This window comes from Dryobates pubescens, chromosome Z (assembly GCF_014839835.1).
Source record: "Dryobates pubescens isolate bDryPub1 chromosome Z, bDryPub1.pri, whole genome shotgun sequence".
NCBI lineage: Eukaryota > Metazoa > Chordata > Aves > Piciformes > Picidae > Dryobates > Dryobates pubescens.
The window spans coordinates 104,043,861-104,060,318 of NC_071657.1; the positions used below are offsets into that span (position 1 = coordinate 104,043,861).

Here is a 16,458-nt window from a genome sequence, read left to right on the forward strand (position 1 = left end):
ACCTGAAGGTGTTAATTTTTGCTGGTTTATTGAAATACTTCACTTTCACCTTCTTTAAAAAAGGTAAATTGTTTCATAAGAAACTTCAGACCTTGATGTAAAAGTTAACTTTCTGAGTTGAATTCCTATGTAGCTATTTTTTTCTGCATTCAGGATCAACTATATCTTCTATGACATAAAGCATTGTTCTTTGACAAAGACATTGCTTTCAATTCAACTGCTGCTTCAGGCTGTATAAATTTAGAAACCATTCTATGGTGCAAGATAGGATAAACTTCTGGAATGGCACATACCTTACACTAATACAATACACAGAGACACCAAAGAAAATACCTGAAGGGAATTTGTGTTGACAGTCCCAGTTTAAGTAATCAAATCTTGTTGCTCCACCAAGACTGAAAAATATGAAGCCTTTTTTTGTTTGCTGTCATTTGTCTTGTTTTTAAATACCATGACAATGCTGAAATCTCCGTTCTTTCAGGACCTAGCAGTTCTGAACATGCTACACAATGTAGTATTGAAGTGACTGAAACAAAGCCAAACATCGTATTTCTTATCATATTTCTGCATTTCCATTTTCTCCCCTGGCCCATCATTGGAACATTTTGCCTTTTTTTCAGAAAATAGTCCCTTTACAAATCAGCCCTCAAACAGAACAAGCTGCCAAGGAGACTGAAAGGCACATACAACACAGTCATGATAGGTTGTAATGAGTGCTGTCGGTGTTAGCAACTACAAAGGGTGCATTTGGTGTGCCAGCTCAATGGCACTTTTCAAGGTGATATTTGTATGCATGGCTACTTGCAGTCTATATTGTACACCATAAATAAGGATTTTCTGCAAATTATACTAGGCGTACTGACCGAGAAGGTACAATACTGTTTTTTTTAGCTAGTTTTTGGTATCATTTACTTCTGCATCCTTTCACTATTGTTTTTTCTTTCCTGCATTACCTTTCAATGGCATTTTCAGGATAAAATAATATACTGATTATTGTGGGTTACATAAATCTACCATATACAGCATGCTACAGCCCCACAGAAATCTGAGTTTCTTTTGGCCAATTTTAGTACTATGTATATAGTATTTCATGTGTACATCTAGACTTAGAATTTTAAATGTTATCAAAGTAGTGTTTCTACCCCAGTGACAAGCATTTTGAATATCCTTGCATCCTTCTAGTTTGAGGGAAGTATTTTGTTAAGCTATGTGCGTACACACACAGTATGTGTTATGATCACATTAAGAATTACAGAAGTGCTGCTTACATGTTTCCTATTTCTAATACAAAAAGGCCTTTCACTGTTCTGATCTCATGACATAATGTAAGGCAAAAATCTTTGTGTATCATGTTTTTTCTCAAACTTGATCATTACTAATGTAAGTATCTTAACAAACTTCCATAATGAGCCTATGCCTTCTAACCCTTTTCCTGGCTTGTTCATACCCTTCATTCTGTGTTGCTCTTTCTAACTTGATCAGATTATTTTTGTAATTGGAAAATGCAAGATGTCTAGCACATACTTCATTTATTACTAGTTTTAGTCCCCAGTTTGCAAAATCTCTCATCAAACTGCCAATACAGCAAAACTGTCAATTGTAAAATAAATTTCCTGATTATTATTTGGATCAGGCTGTGATGGTTTTGGAGCTTTGTACCTTGGTATATTTCTGAAGAAAACATCAACTATTTTGAATGAAATTTCTCTGAAAAGGTTGTATATAAAAGTAACAGCAAAATTCTCACCACTGCATACGGAAGGTGTAAAGACACAATGTGAAAACATTATTGTGGAAGAAGTAAACAGGAAGTGAAGATGTAAACTAATGCAAAATTTAATAGCAGCAGCTTTCTGTAATAGAAACTGTAGACACTATTAGCAAAAGGAGCAAAGGCAAAAAGAACAGTAATCTCATAAACAAAGAGAAAAAGTAGATTATGTAAACAGTACTAAGAAAATAACATATCCTTATTTGGAAGCTCAGGTCATGACCTGCCTAGGAATATTGCTACAGAACACTGGACAATGTCATGGCTGGACCTAGTTATGTGGATATTTGATTACTGCAATCACCATAATCACCATTCCCCATTTCTGCTTTTCTATCTTGACAGTGTCAGTTGTTAAGCAAGAGATTTTGACCAGCTTTATTCTTAACGCTACTCAGTGGCAACCTCCTGAGCTTTGCTGCATTTTGTACTGTAACATTTCAGGCACCTGATTCACTGCTGCCACAGACAGGACATCTGAGCTTCCTTCATGGGCAAAGTCTTTAAGGGTGCTCTTTGCCTGTATCAGGCTTTGCTGTTTTACCAATTAATTGCCCTTATGCCCTTCTCACTGCTGGAAGGTTGTAAGGATACCAGCCACTAACCACTCCTAGACCTTATTCCTAACTCACAGGATATTAGGTCAAATTGGAAAAACCTTTATACTTCTTTGAATGCAAGAACTGTGATTTCACTCAGTCCTAAAAAGGTTGGAAAACTCTGTTAACCCTTAATTTCCACATTGTATCCCCATAGTATCAAGATATATCCCAGCATGTAAGAATAATTTTCAACTGTTGTAGAAGTGGATTTCTTAGACGTACATAGGAAGAAAGATACTTGCAATACATTGTCTGTAGCACAGATCCCTCCTGGATTCTAAATGTATAAATCCATACCATCTTGCAAGTTACAGACTCCTGTTGGACTAAATAGAAAATACTTAGGTTTGGGAGTCAGCTTCAAAATAGAATTAGACCTCTGGGTCAGAGAGATTGCTTAAAGTACCATCTGTATCTCAGCTATCTCCAGACACAATGTAGGACATTTTTCCTTATTTCTCCAAGGATTGAATGACCTTCTTCCTGACAGTCATTCAAGTGATTCTCTTAACGTTTTAAAGTTAAATGTAAAACATTTCTCAGAGTTATTTCCCACTCGATACTGTACACATGGCTACATCTGTTACTCTTTCCTCCTATTGCCCCCTGGTACTTGAAGGACAGATGATAAATTGGGCTAGACTGTATCTGGCCTTGCATGGGCTTGCTGCTAATTCCTGCTTTACAATTAAATTTGAGGGCAAGAATTATATTACTTTACATATCCTGAGTGATCTTTTTTTCCCCTCCTTCTTTAATTTTGTATTTTCATGGTAAGTAAGCACATTGTCAAGTCTAATGCCCCATAAAAGTTTAATTTCAGTTTGACTTCTGCAATTTATTTTATTCTACAAGATGTAAGGTTTTACATACTTTGCAGTTTCCCAGTTTAATCCTAATGTAAGATTTGGTTGTTGATCCAGTTTTCAGTTTTTCTGCAACACCTAGCTGTCTGCTTGGAGTACATGTTCAAGAACATTTTTGGACATGCAAGATTCTAGGCCTCTTTCACATGTAAGTGAAATGTTAATATGAGCTCCATTGTCTACATGAGTAATTAATCACTTTTGTCTACCTCAGCTTCCCTATTCAAAACTGACACTCTTCATTAGATGCCTCTATTTACTATTCCATTTAATTTAAACAAAATTCCTTTATGATCACACAATCCAAGTATTTTTTTCTTTTACAACTGACCTTTTCATAATGTTTTCAGTACTTATAAAGGCCAAATATAAAAATGCAAAACCATTTCAAATTCCCTCACACGCAAGATGAAGCAGCATACTGAATAAAATACAGGTATCTATGAAATGCAGAAGGAGTGCCAATAATACACTTGTCTCACTTATTTTCATACTAGGCTTATACAAAGGAGTTCCTCTAGAATTATCTTAACAAATGTTACTCCCTTTTGCACTGCTCTGCAATCTAAAAGGAAAATTTCTGTGTGATGCTATTTCTCTGAGGGCTTTTGGTTTTAGCTATGTGGGTTTTTTTAAAAACCATTACTTTCTTTTCGTAACATTCAGGGAACACCCCGTTATTGTTCTATGGACTGTGTGGTTTCACACATTGGTATTGCATGAAATACATTAGTAGGTTATACTACAGCCTTTTTAGAGGATAGCAGCAGAATGCTATTAAGTATTGAAAAAAAGATTAAGATCACATAGCCAAAGACTGCCTTTTGCACAAAGAATGCTACCCTTTTCACTATCATGGATGCCTCCACCCTGACTGAAAAAACAAACTCACAACATTTAAGCACATAATTAGTTTTCTACCAATATCCATGTGACCATCTGAGAACAGAACAGAGAATCCCATTTCCCAATACTAATTGGAGGTGGCTGATCTTTGAGGGCATTGCTTCAATGCTACTCCATTTCTTTTCAGCTTTCATGTGGGGTCCTGACTCACACTTGTGTAATTTCAGTGTAGCACTCAGCCTCTGTAATGAGGCTGCAGCATGAGTAAAACCACTTACAAGTAGGTTTTTATCTTCCTGTAAATTAGCAATTCTGCAAGAATGTCAAATGGACCTGTTAAACACACTGAGCTGGCCATGTCTGAAAATTAACTTTCTAGTCATTGCTCCAGCCCACGTGGCACTTGACAAGTGCTGCAACACTCTGGAAAGACCATGTTAATTATCACATGACTATTATTTATATTGCTATTTCTTGAAACACTGCTCAGTCATTAAAGAGAGTGAAAAATGGCACTATTCAGAATGAATATGAAATGAATATTCATAACACAGCTAATTGTCATTGACATCTCAAATTTCATTATAATTTCTGTTTTGCCTAGCACTTTCTCATACTTGCAATAAACTCATCACTATGCTATTTAATTACGGACTATAACAGAAGTCCAGACAAAATTACATACATACAATAGGAGTCTACATTTCATAATGAGCTATATAGTTAGGCTGTTTGGAGAAATGGTTCTTATATAGATATAGACGTACTTATATAGCATAACAGATCTTAATATGCATACATAAACTCTCACTATTTTTTTTTAAATAGGCATTGAATGTTTTAGATCACAGCAAATAAAATATTTCAAGAGATGCTAAACTTATTAGTGGAACTAATAATTTTTTCCCTTCTACTGGGGTATTATAATAAGATTCTTTACTCTGTGCATTTCATCATTCCCTTAAAAGTGCAAGTAGGAAAAAACAATTAAACAAAAAAGCTTGCAAGTGAGCTATTCTAATGTTTATCAAGACCATTATTTTTCTTGGAGGTTTGTTAAGCTCTTAAATATGTATTTGTATCAAGCTGCTTTAAGCCCATGCTTTTTGTGTAAATATCACCTACTTCACATACACACAGACAATAAGAGAGCTTAATTTAAAACTGACTAGAGAGATTTCTCAGTCTTTCAAGAGTACCTCTTTTACAAATACTTAATTTTACAAACACTATTGTTTGAAGTGCATTAAAAAAGGATCTGCTTATGGGTAGCTGTTTAAATCCAACAGTTTTGAACACTGTGATTAGGGAGTTTTTCACAGACAAGAAAGTACTCATTTGAGGAGAAGAAATTATGATAGTTTCATCATGATGCATTTACCAGAGTTCCTGGGACTGTGAGTCAGTGTATTCTCTCTGTAAAGGAGAAGAAGTCAACCTCTGAGTAGAAGGTGGTGAAGCCACACTACTGGCTTAGCTGCAGAATACTCAACAATTTCTTCTTGTAATAAATGTCACCCTCTGAAGCTGTTATTTACAAGCTTCCTCTGTTGTAGGCCTGAGATTCCAAAGGCATCTCTGGTTGAAGCATTATGCACAAGCTCTTTCAAACAGAGCAACCAAAGTGAGAGAGAGAGAAGCTGACAGGACATAATTCCAGTACTCTATATAGTGACTGACATTCTTTTTGTTTAATGGATACTTTAAAAAACTAGAAAGTATTTTAATTTTCCTGAGGAAATGTTTGTGGATCTTTAAACAATAGCGTCTCTTCTCTTAGGTGTGCTACCATTCCTTTTTCTTTTTTCTTTTTTCTTTTTTTTTAAATTTTCTGCTACAGAAGATTGACTGAAAGTATAGAGAATAGAATAGAATAGAATAGAATAGAATAGAACAGAATAGAATAGAATAGACCAGGTTGGAAGAGACCTTCAAGATCATCGTGTCCAACCTATCATCCAACACCACCTAATCAACTAAACCATGGCACCAAGCACCCTATCAAGTCTCCTCCTGAACACCTCCAATGATGGTGACTCCACCACCTCCCCGAGCAGCCCATTCCAATGGGCAATCGCTCTCTCTGTGTAGAATTTTTTCCTAACCTCCAGCCTAAACCTCCCCTGGCGCAGCTTGAGACTGTTTCCTCTTGTCCTGGTTGCCTGGGAGAAGAGAACAGCCCCCACCTGGCTACAAAAGAGCTGAATGTATGAGACATTTTCATTCCCTAAACCAGATAATATTTTAAAAATTCTTTAAAGGGGAAAAAAATCATTGCAGGCACTCAATTTAAAGCTGATGCTGTGCACGTGGCTCTTGAAGAAGCATTCCATGATTGTTCCAATGTAGATAATTTGTGTATGGAAAAAAATCCAACAAACTACTTAGGAAAGGCACATCATAAAATGATTCTTTCATGATAAATAATTGTCTGGTGACACTACTGGCCCTAGTTAGCTGCCCCTGTCATATGAGGGACTAACAGCTAACAATGCTCCATCAATAAAGTTCTCCTGGAGGTCATATTTGATACTTGTGATGTTTAAAACCGTAATGCAGGGAAAAGGGTGCTAATACAGAGAAAGAGAATGAGTGAAGTGGAAAACCACAAACTTCAGCAGATGTTAATCTTCATCTCTACCTACAATCAGCACTGTTTTCTTTACTCAAACAGCTAGCTGTCTGATGCTTCCTTATGCAGGAAATCTGTTTAAACATGTTAAACACAAACCCTTATTTTAAGTGAATTGAAGAATTTGCCTGTGCTGTGTGTTTAAATGACATTTTAGACAAGATTTTAAACAACTGTTTCCTTGAACTCAGTTTCTCGTCATCAGCTAATCAGCTGGGACAGAACAGCTACCCTGTGGGAGTGCAGAAGTGTGTGAAACAGGGCGTAAGATTCAATTCATGGCTAAAGTACTCCCAAAGATGCTGGAGTCACTGTTAATGGCCTGGATTCTCCAGGTAGATGAAAGGCAAAAAAAGCAGACAAGATACCTTGAAAAGGTACCAGCTCAACTACGGAAATAAGAAAATATTCTCAAGTGACAACAACCAGGTTCTCTAGCACAACACATTCACATTTCATCATCTTTGTGATTTGGGGATAACTTTTCAAATGTGATCTAGTACTAAACTGGTGGTGTGTTTTCATCTTTAGTGTACAGTCAGTGAGTTCCAGGAGGAATGCAAAGATATGTTTTAGAGCTTTAAAAAAACACTTGAATTTTAATGAGAATCCCTAAATTTCCCTTTGGTGTGGTTGATACTGCTTTTCTGATTATAGCAAACATTAAGTGAAGCTGCTATTAAGTTCTGTAGGGCACCAAACTGACAATACTTAACTCACTATGAGAAATAGATTGTTAGAAAAGAAATGGAAAGTAAATATACTGATGTAAGTCAGAGAACTTATTTTGCAATAGTACTATTGGAATTGCTATTAAAAGTATATCCTTAATCTATTTCAGAATCCCGTTCAATTTGAAGCCAAGATTTTGCCAAGAACAATGTGAAAGCGATTTTATACCAGTTTATATGACATTATACCATTAAACTGTCTCAGCTGTCCTAGTTCACCTCACCTGCCGAGTATCTTCTTTACAAAATAAGCAACTAAAAGAACAAAATGTAGTGGCCCTAATAAACGCAATGTTGCAGCAGACTATTTCATTGCAAATTATGACAATGGAAAAGAAGGGTAACAAAAAGTAAGCCAGATGGTAAAATCTATTTCTTTAAATGCCCTTTTCTACTCAATACCTACTGGGTAGTGATGAGATTCCTCTCATTTGGCTGTAGACATTGAGGTGAATGAGATCTGACTCACAGATTGATAAACCAAATTTAGGCACCTACATGTGAATTACCTATACATTTTAGTCAGTAAAATACTGGACTTTCAGTCAGCTGTCTAAACACACATGTCAATCGCTTTTCTACTTAAAATGTCTTCTTAGGGAATTTCAGACACTGTCATGGCACTGGCAGATATAACAGAGGTCTTCAGGGACACTCTTGTGAAGAAGAGGCTGAAGGCTTGGCAGGTATACCTGAGACATGTCTAATAGCATTGGACACATATGCATGGAGAAAAGAAGTGAAGCCTTAGTCCATTTGATCAATGGATCCACAGAGCTATTCAGCCCACTCCCTACATGACCTTGAAGTGGGACCAGGATGAAATCAGCATTATGAACTGAATGGTGTGCATTTTCTTTCTTCTATGCATACATATTAAGTGGTTGGTTAAAGTTTCTTCTGCAGTGCATATTCTACAAATGATGCAGGCCTTGGATTCATTGTTAAGCAAGTGAAGTTCCACGCAGTAAATTTTGCAATCCAGCAGGTAAATAATTGGAAAGAAAGACAATTACTATCTTATGAAGCCACTTTATTTGTTATACTGTGTTCATATGAATCAATTCCATACTTAAAAGTAGACTGTCAAAATTGAAGTAGTACTTCAGAGAACAAAAGAGATTGGTAATAAATGCTCAGGTCTTTACTTCCTGAATCACTTAAATATTCCAAAGAACGTAGTGCTCTAACTACTATGGACAAGTGATGAAAAGGAGGAATAGCAACATCTTGCAATAGCAAATCTCCCAATAAAAGAATGGAATTAGTCAGTATACGGCATACAGTACTCTAGGATGTAATGAGAAAACAGTGTGCAAACAAAGACAAGAATTATTAAGAGAAACTTTACAGTCACTGACACTTTTCCAGTTATTCAGTAACCTCTGAAATGTAGCAATCCCACTCCATGGGATACTGAAATCCAAGCTTGATTTACTAATAGGAAATATACTTTATAAGAGTGTCCTGTACCAACAGGAAGACAGATGGGATCATCTGAAAAACTCATCTCCTATCAGCACCTACGATTTTTTCCACATATATTAGCTATTAGATATTTTGTCCTGATAAAGAAATTAGATTTGTCAAGAGAATACTAAATAAACTCTTACTTAGAACTTGTACTGGTATGCCCTTAGCAGCACTGCCTTAAATAATTTCTATCCACCAATATTTCTGTTTAGCAGATGCCCATTGGCTAGTACTTACTTTGGATTGGCTTTAAAGTAAAAGATTAAATGCATTGAGTATTGATAACTAAATTAAAAGGGCTGGCTGCCAATAGCTGTAACAGTAAGTAATAAATAAAGAGCATTGCCTCCTCTGTGTCCTCTTGACCATGCAGAACAATCATTAAGAATTAAATGCTGTGATTCAGTCCCTCTCCTCCCTTTTCCCCAAAAGGCAATGCCTCACACAGCACCAAGTATGCTCTGGGAACAAAGCCAAAAGTAGCGACTCATTCTCTGAATGAGAACAGCTCAAAAATAGGTCTAAACCAAGAAAGAGCAGTGGGGGGAAGGGAATGACAATGTTTCCTACTATTACTCATAACACACTTTTGAAAACATTGAATGAAATTTGTATTAACACATCTTTTACTGACTTTCTTAAGTGAAGTTCAAGATTTTGGCTTAGAGGCTACATTAAAACCATGCAATAAATGATGCCATATCCTTTACTCTTTAATTATTCTTTTAGTTTTGCAGTCCTATACATAACGTAGCTACAGTGACTCTTGCATATGCAGTTCAGATAGGTCACATCAATTGATGAAGTGTGAAGATTTGAAAGAAATACTTCCTGCCATTCCACATTCCTCCTTCTCTTTTCTCCATCAGTCTCTGCTTCTGGCACACGTTTAAAAAAAGAAAACAGTTGTGTGACACCTATTACATACATATCAGCTTTATACACACAGGCTGGCCTAAAGCATATGTATACACATAGTCTTGCATTAACCCTTGTGGTTAACCTGAGAAGCCATGATGATGATTTAAAGAAACTGTTCTACAGAAAAATTAAATACAACTAAAAATATAGCCAAAAATGGGATCCCGCTCATGGCCCGAGTTTGCTGTCTTTGACTGGTTAGTGTAAAATAAGAGCACTGATTCCAACTGTAATTGAAGACAGAAACAAACTACAAAAAGAATTATGTAATGCCTGAATCTTTTTTTAAGTTACTTGATTTATTTTCAGTAGAAACCAACATAATTTATGAATGACTCAGTTATATTTTCAAAGGTTCTCTCTCTCCTTTGCTTACAAGCACCTGCTGAATGCTTTAAAATACATTATTTTCCAGTTAGAATATGTGTGGGTTTTGTTTTGATTTTTTTCTATATGCTTTCATTTCTAATGATGCTCAACAATAACATCACTTTCCTACTTTCTCTGTTTGCATATCGACCTTGACATTAGCAGAAGACTGGTGCTGAATGTAGTTAGTTAAAATTAGTTCCCTCCATTTGCTGTGCAGCAACAGAGCATGAAAAGGGGATATCTGAATTCTCCAAAAACAGTGGTTCTCATGTAGTTGGGTTTAGCTGTTGATAGCTACTGGATAGAATGGGCTAAACACATCAGATATTGAATTCAGTGGGATTATACTGAGGATTCATTCAATCAGGTATATTCAGCATGAAAAATAAGTAAGAATATATTTGATACTCTCCAGGCTGTGGTCAGCCACACATGGGTGTGCACATAACAGAAAAGCTACTCTTGTAGGTGAGAACCACAGCGATACTGGGGAGGGAATTCAAGGTTGGCAGAATCAAGCTAAGCAGTGACAAACAAGCTCTCAACCATTTAAAACTGTGGCTCAGCTCCTCCTCCAGCAACCCCTCTCCAGAGGTCTGGCACCCTCTGAAAAGGCTTCAGTTTGTGACAGATGAATCAGAGAGTATTTCTTGAGGGAATTCCACTGTTGCACAGCTCCTCTTTGTCTCTTGTTCCCTCTAGTGTAAGCCAGTGCATGCAGTTTTGATGTTCATATATTCAAACCCTTGATATGCACACAAATACAGACATTTGCATCTGCATAAAGAATACACCTCCATTTTTTAGAGTATGTTCATAATGACTCTACCCTTTAATGTCTGATTAAATTAGAAGAACAGGCATTGTGACTTCAGATAAACTTCATTTAACAGTTCTCAGATCAACAGTCTGTGTATGTTAACCGTTAAAGTACCATTCTTCAGTCTTCCAGCTGTTCCCAGATAGTTTAGTGATTTTTTAAAATACTCTATATAGTGGAATACATAGGGGTATATTTTACATATTTTTGAGCATGAAACAAGTATTACTGGAAGGAAAAGAAAAACCCTACCTCCAGAAAGCAATCTGTCTTATTATCAGTTAAGAATCTGAGATAGGCCAGCGCATTGCTAACTGCTCATTTCTCTGTACATTACAGGTAGAGGCTAGGGTGGATGCATTGCACATCTACATTTTTGATATCTGTGCTTAGTTAAATCAGCAAAACCCCAAATGTCGAATGCCAGTTAAAAAAATGTGCTCTTGTGCTCATCCTTCACCCTTTTTACAACAGACTTTACCACAGAGTCACAGAATCTCAGGATTGCAGAGTGGTTGAGGTTGGTGTGGACATTTGGAAATACTTTAGCCCTACACGTCTGTTCTGAACAGGAGCAGCTAAAGCAAGTTATTCAGGTCTGTGTTCAGTTGAGTTGTGAGTATGTTGAAGGATGGAGACTCCACAGACCCACTGTATTTGACCATTCTCAAAGCAGGGTTTTTTTCTTGCGTGTAAGTGACTTTTCCTGTATTTCCGTTTGTGCCTTCTGTCTCTTCTCCTTTCACTGAGCAGGAATGAGGACTGTTTGACTCCCTGTCATCAAGTAGTTAGAGATATGGATGAGATACATCAGAGTTTTCTTATCTCCAGGCTAAACAATCCCAAGCTCTCTCAGACTCTCCACATATGACAGATGATCCACGATCTTAATCTTTATGTTTCTTTGCTGGATTTGCCCCAGCAAGTCCATGTCTCCTGCAGACTGGATACAGTATGACAATGGTTATGTCTCATACCAGTAGTTAGCTGAGAGGAAGGCACCTTTATCTTACCTGGTACTAATGAACTGTCTAACACAGCCTAGGAAGCCATTGGTCTTCGCTGCAAGGGAGCTGTGCTAGATCATGCAGAACTTGTCCATCAGGACTCCCAGGCCTTAGTCTGCACAGCTGTTTTCCAGCCTGTCAGCTCCTAGCCTGTATTGGTGTATGAGGCTACTTTTCCTTGGCTATAAAACTCCACATTTCCCTTTGCTGGACTTCACAAGATTAATACTTCTAGTCATTACAGTCATAAGAAGTCAATTAATCCAGTCCTTTAAATCATCCCTACAATCAATTTAAAGAGTGAAACTGCTTCAAAGGGTAATTTATTCCTCTATTCCACCAAGAGAGAAGGGGACACATCTCTTTTCACATGTGTGGCCAGTCAGAGGCTGGAGAGTATTTGATATTTTCTGTACATTTAATGTTTTCTTGCTCCGCAAAAATTCAATCTTAATGCCTTATGCTTTTCCAAAAAAATAAGAATAAATGTACAACAAAAACTTTGTTGTAAGAATAATTGTTCTATTGGGCAGGGTATTGCAATTCTCATTCATTTTCCCACCTAGTCAGGCAGTGGCCTTTAACAACCCTCGGAAAAAAAAGACAGTTTCCCCTGGGGCATGCACTCTCCAAAGCTGTGATTCTCTTCAGAAAGAGGTCAGCTTGTGCAATATACTCCATATAATGCCATAAGCAGAACAATCATTGGAAGTCACGCATGCTTTCCTTAACCTTTTTGTCACCTTTTTTCTTAATTTTTTTAAGGCTGCTGGGAACCAAACTGGCCCCTGGCATAAGTAAGGCATTCTTAGAAGTTCCTTTGCTAGGCTTAATTATTTCAGTGATGCAGGAGACCTGTGCATTTGCTCTTGCATTTTTGCTGTCCTTGGTAGAATATTACTGAAGGACAAAGTAGACAATATATTCCCTTCCAAGCCCTACCATGTTGTGATTCTGTAAACCCCAACCCGAAGACAAAAACATTGTTTAAGAACCTTACTGGATATTCAGCATTATCCCTGATAAACCTGCACTCTCATATTTAAAAAACAAAACAAAACAAACCCCAAAGGCACCACCCCTACCCCTTGCCAAACCACTAAACCAAAACCAAACATGAAAAATCCCTGGCTTACATTCCAATGTAAAAAGAGTTGGAGCACAAAAAGGAAAAAAGAACACATGAGACCTGGGTTGTACAGGTGTTTCAAAAACCTCCCCATCTTCTTCCTTAATTTCAAGACATTGTAATTATTTTTTAAAATGACCATTAACATTTTCATGAAATGACTTTTCCTGTGATATGTTCTTGCTCCCTTCATATATGTGAACCATACACTGTTTTCCTTACAAGCCTGTTAGCAAGCAGCCCTTGTAAGCACTTGCCTGCCGTTGTTTCCACCTGAACAGCACTGTTCAGTTAAGCACAGTTTTACATCACTTGTTTCCTTCTTATTTTTAAAATCACAACGTGGGGCTACAAAGAAAGACTGTTGACATATGGTATTGCTATGCTCCTCTGATGAGAGACCAACCATAGCATACTACATCATTTTACTTGGACCAAAACAAATTGGTAGGACCACCCTAGGGTCAGATTAGGGTTTGCACTTTTATTGCTGATTACTAAGTCAGCTGTAACATGACAATCAGCTGCATCTTGAGGCTGCCCAGCTAGCACCCATACCCAGAGCAATTGCAAAGCTGGGGGCAGTAGATGCTGCTGTTATTTCAAAATAGCATCTGATTGTCTTTGTTTGGACAACATATTGAATCATCAATAACAAAACATCTTTGAATTGTACCTGGAAATCTGTCTCAGGACCATTTCTCTGCTGTGAGCATTCATTCTCTAAAGCAGAACTGATACTGGAAAATGCAGATTGCAAGAATATGAACAGGAAGGCTTGATTAATTTTTATTTCTAACCTTCTAATTGGTGTCTTTCATAATCATCTGTATAGGTGCATACAGATATGTTATATATATGCACATATATATGTATACATATATAATATATATACACTCATCTATATCTATAATATTCTGATGTAGGTTTCCATCAGACTGCCTGTTATGCAAACATTAAAAGGGACAAATCTGGGGAAAAATGCACAGTTCTGTATGAACTGTTTTGATCCATTATTCTTGATAGAACATTTGACATTATCATCTCAGAGAGAAAAAAAAAAATCTAGTTCTGGGGTTTAAGTCCTTATTTTCAGCATTCAGTAGCCTTCTTTTGCATCATTGCTCTGTTCCCCTAGTGCTTTCACTTTAAATCAGTGTGATTTGGTTTATTTAAGTCCGTAAGAAATGACATTATAATAATACATAGGAAACCCTAAGTGAATTAGTACTCTTTTTCTCTTGGCACTGCTACTGTTAAGGCTACACCAAATTCTTCTTTGCTGCTCTGTCAGAAAGGCAGAAAGCCTGATTTGCCATTAGCAGTTTTTTTTTTCATAGTGAGGGCCACAGAACCATGTCCTGTTTTAACCCTAAAGTCAAGAGACTGTTTCAATTTATTTGAAAATATGTTGTGAGAAACGTTGGGAGGCTTTGTTTTCCTTTAAAGTTATTGACACTTTATCTCTGATCTGTCGCTAAGTGGCATCACTTCTTTCACCAGCATAAGAATCACTGAAGTGAAATGCAGTTAAACTTTCTAAGACTGGGATATTGATTTAATTAAAAACTCCTTTTCAGATTTATTTTTACTAGATTCCTTACTAAGGAAAAAACAAAAAGGGCAGCAATACACAACAGCCATGCCATTCTTTAGAAAGGCTGTCACTTCTGGGGACATGTTCTCCTTCATCAAGCCGTGTCATTCAGGCATGCCGTTTTATTCCTTGTGCTGTTTGCTTATGCGAACGCTGTGCATTGTAGACTAAATATACCTGTGCTGCACTGCATATATACTTAGTTTTTTTTAATCTAAGATTTTTTTGAATGATTATGGATGTCTCTCACATGACACATTCTATTATATTTTAAGTCAAGTTAGACTTCACCTTATCTATCTTCACCTCATCACAGTCACATTCAGGCTCTCTTTACAGTCAAAAACTAGAAAAGTATTAATTTACCCATATACACTAGACACTTTAAGGATGAGAGAAGTCTCCCCCTGCTAAGGTCTGCTTCTCTCCACTGAATCTAAATGGGGGTCTTGATATCTACACTTAACTGAGTCTGTGTTTTTCATCCACGACTCATCTATCTGCAATTTAGTTGTGTCCTCATCACCCTACAGGAGCCTAGTCAACAACTGAAAAATAAAACCTCTTATCATATTTAATTAGGTGACTTAAGCATGCTGATTTCAAAGAATTGCACTTATTTCTGATTCACATATTAAAACGAAACCCAGAATGTTTAGAAAGGAACTCTCATGTGGAACAGTAGCTCAAGGACCTTTCCAAATCATAGTATCTATCTTTCCTCATATAACAGCTCTTGAGGAGCCTTCCCTAATAACCTGGGATTTAAGCATAAAAATTCTGATGTTGTAGTCCTGGAATGTATGGAACTAGAATTGTACTGTAAGCCAACAGCACTAAGAATATGAAATACAAATCTACTTCTCTCATCTTTCCCACAATAAAGGTGTTTGGACCTGGTTTAGGTTCAATGTAAACAGGGTTTTGTTTTGAAGAATCAGTTCTGAGAGTAAAATTTCTAAAAAATAGGATACATACATAAGGTTTGCTCAGGTTGCAGTTTACAGAGTTGAATGAAGATCAAAGGCAGTATGTAGCCTTGCATTGCTCTGCATGGGTCAGTGATCTTACCAGAAAACAAACAAACAAAACCCATAACAAAACCAAAAAACCCTGAAATTCTGTGACCAAACACTGATGTCATAATGTTCTCAAAAAATATTTTCCAAATGAAAGATACTGAAAATACATGGCAACTTTTAATATCTTTAGTCCTCTCTATTCAGGAAGAAGAACAAATACAAAAGAAAAAAAATTCAGTGGAGCCCAGATATACTTCTTGGAAACAATTTATATCACCTGCATTTCAGAGAAGGCATTGCTGGATGAATACTGGTAAAGCAAACCTAGATATAATTCTAGGAATTTGTAAGTAAGAAATGTAGTTGATCTGACAACAAATCCTCCCTTTCTCATGAGTCAAATTGTGAAATTACAAAGCATTATTAATGGTTTGTAGCTAGATTTTAAAAAATAATAATATATGGCATTAGGAGAAATGTAGGAAGTTGGATTTTTTGCATATGAAAACCGTAATTTGGACATTTCAAGACCCATCTATGTAAATGCAGATACCAAATAATTTTCTTTTGTTTAGGAGATGTATGATTGACTGATTCTTAATAAGTGCAAAAATAGCTGTAGGCAAACAACAATATTAAACTTGCAGTGCACAGAAGTGAGCTAAAAAA

The 16,458-nt window shown here is 36.7% G+C and overlaps 1 protein-coding gene across 3 annotated transcripts in view; it reads right to left on the minus strand.

Moving 5' to 3' along the window:
• Positions 1-16,458, minus strand: part of TAFA5 (TAFA chemokine like family member 5) — a 410,532-nt gene that overhangs the window by 24,812 nt on the left and 369,262 nt on the right. The gene's annotated exons all lie outside the window — the stretch shown is intronic.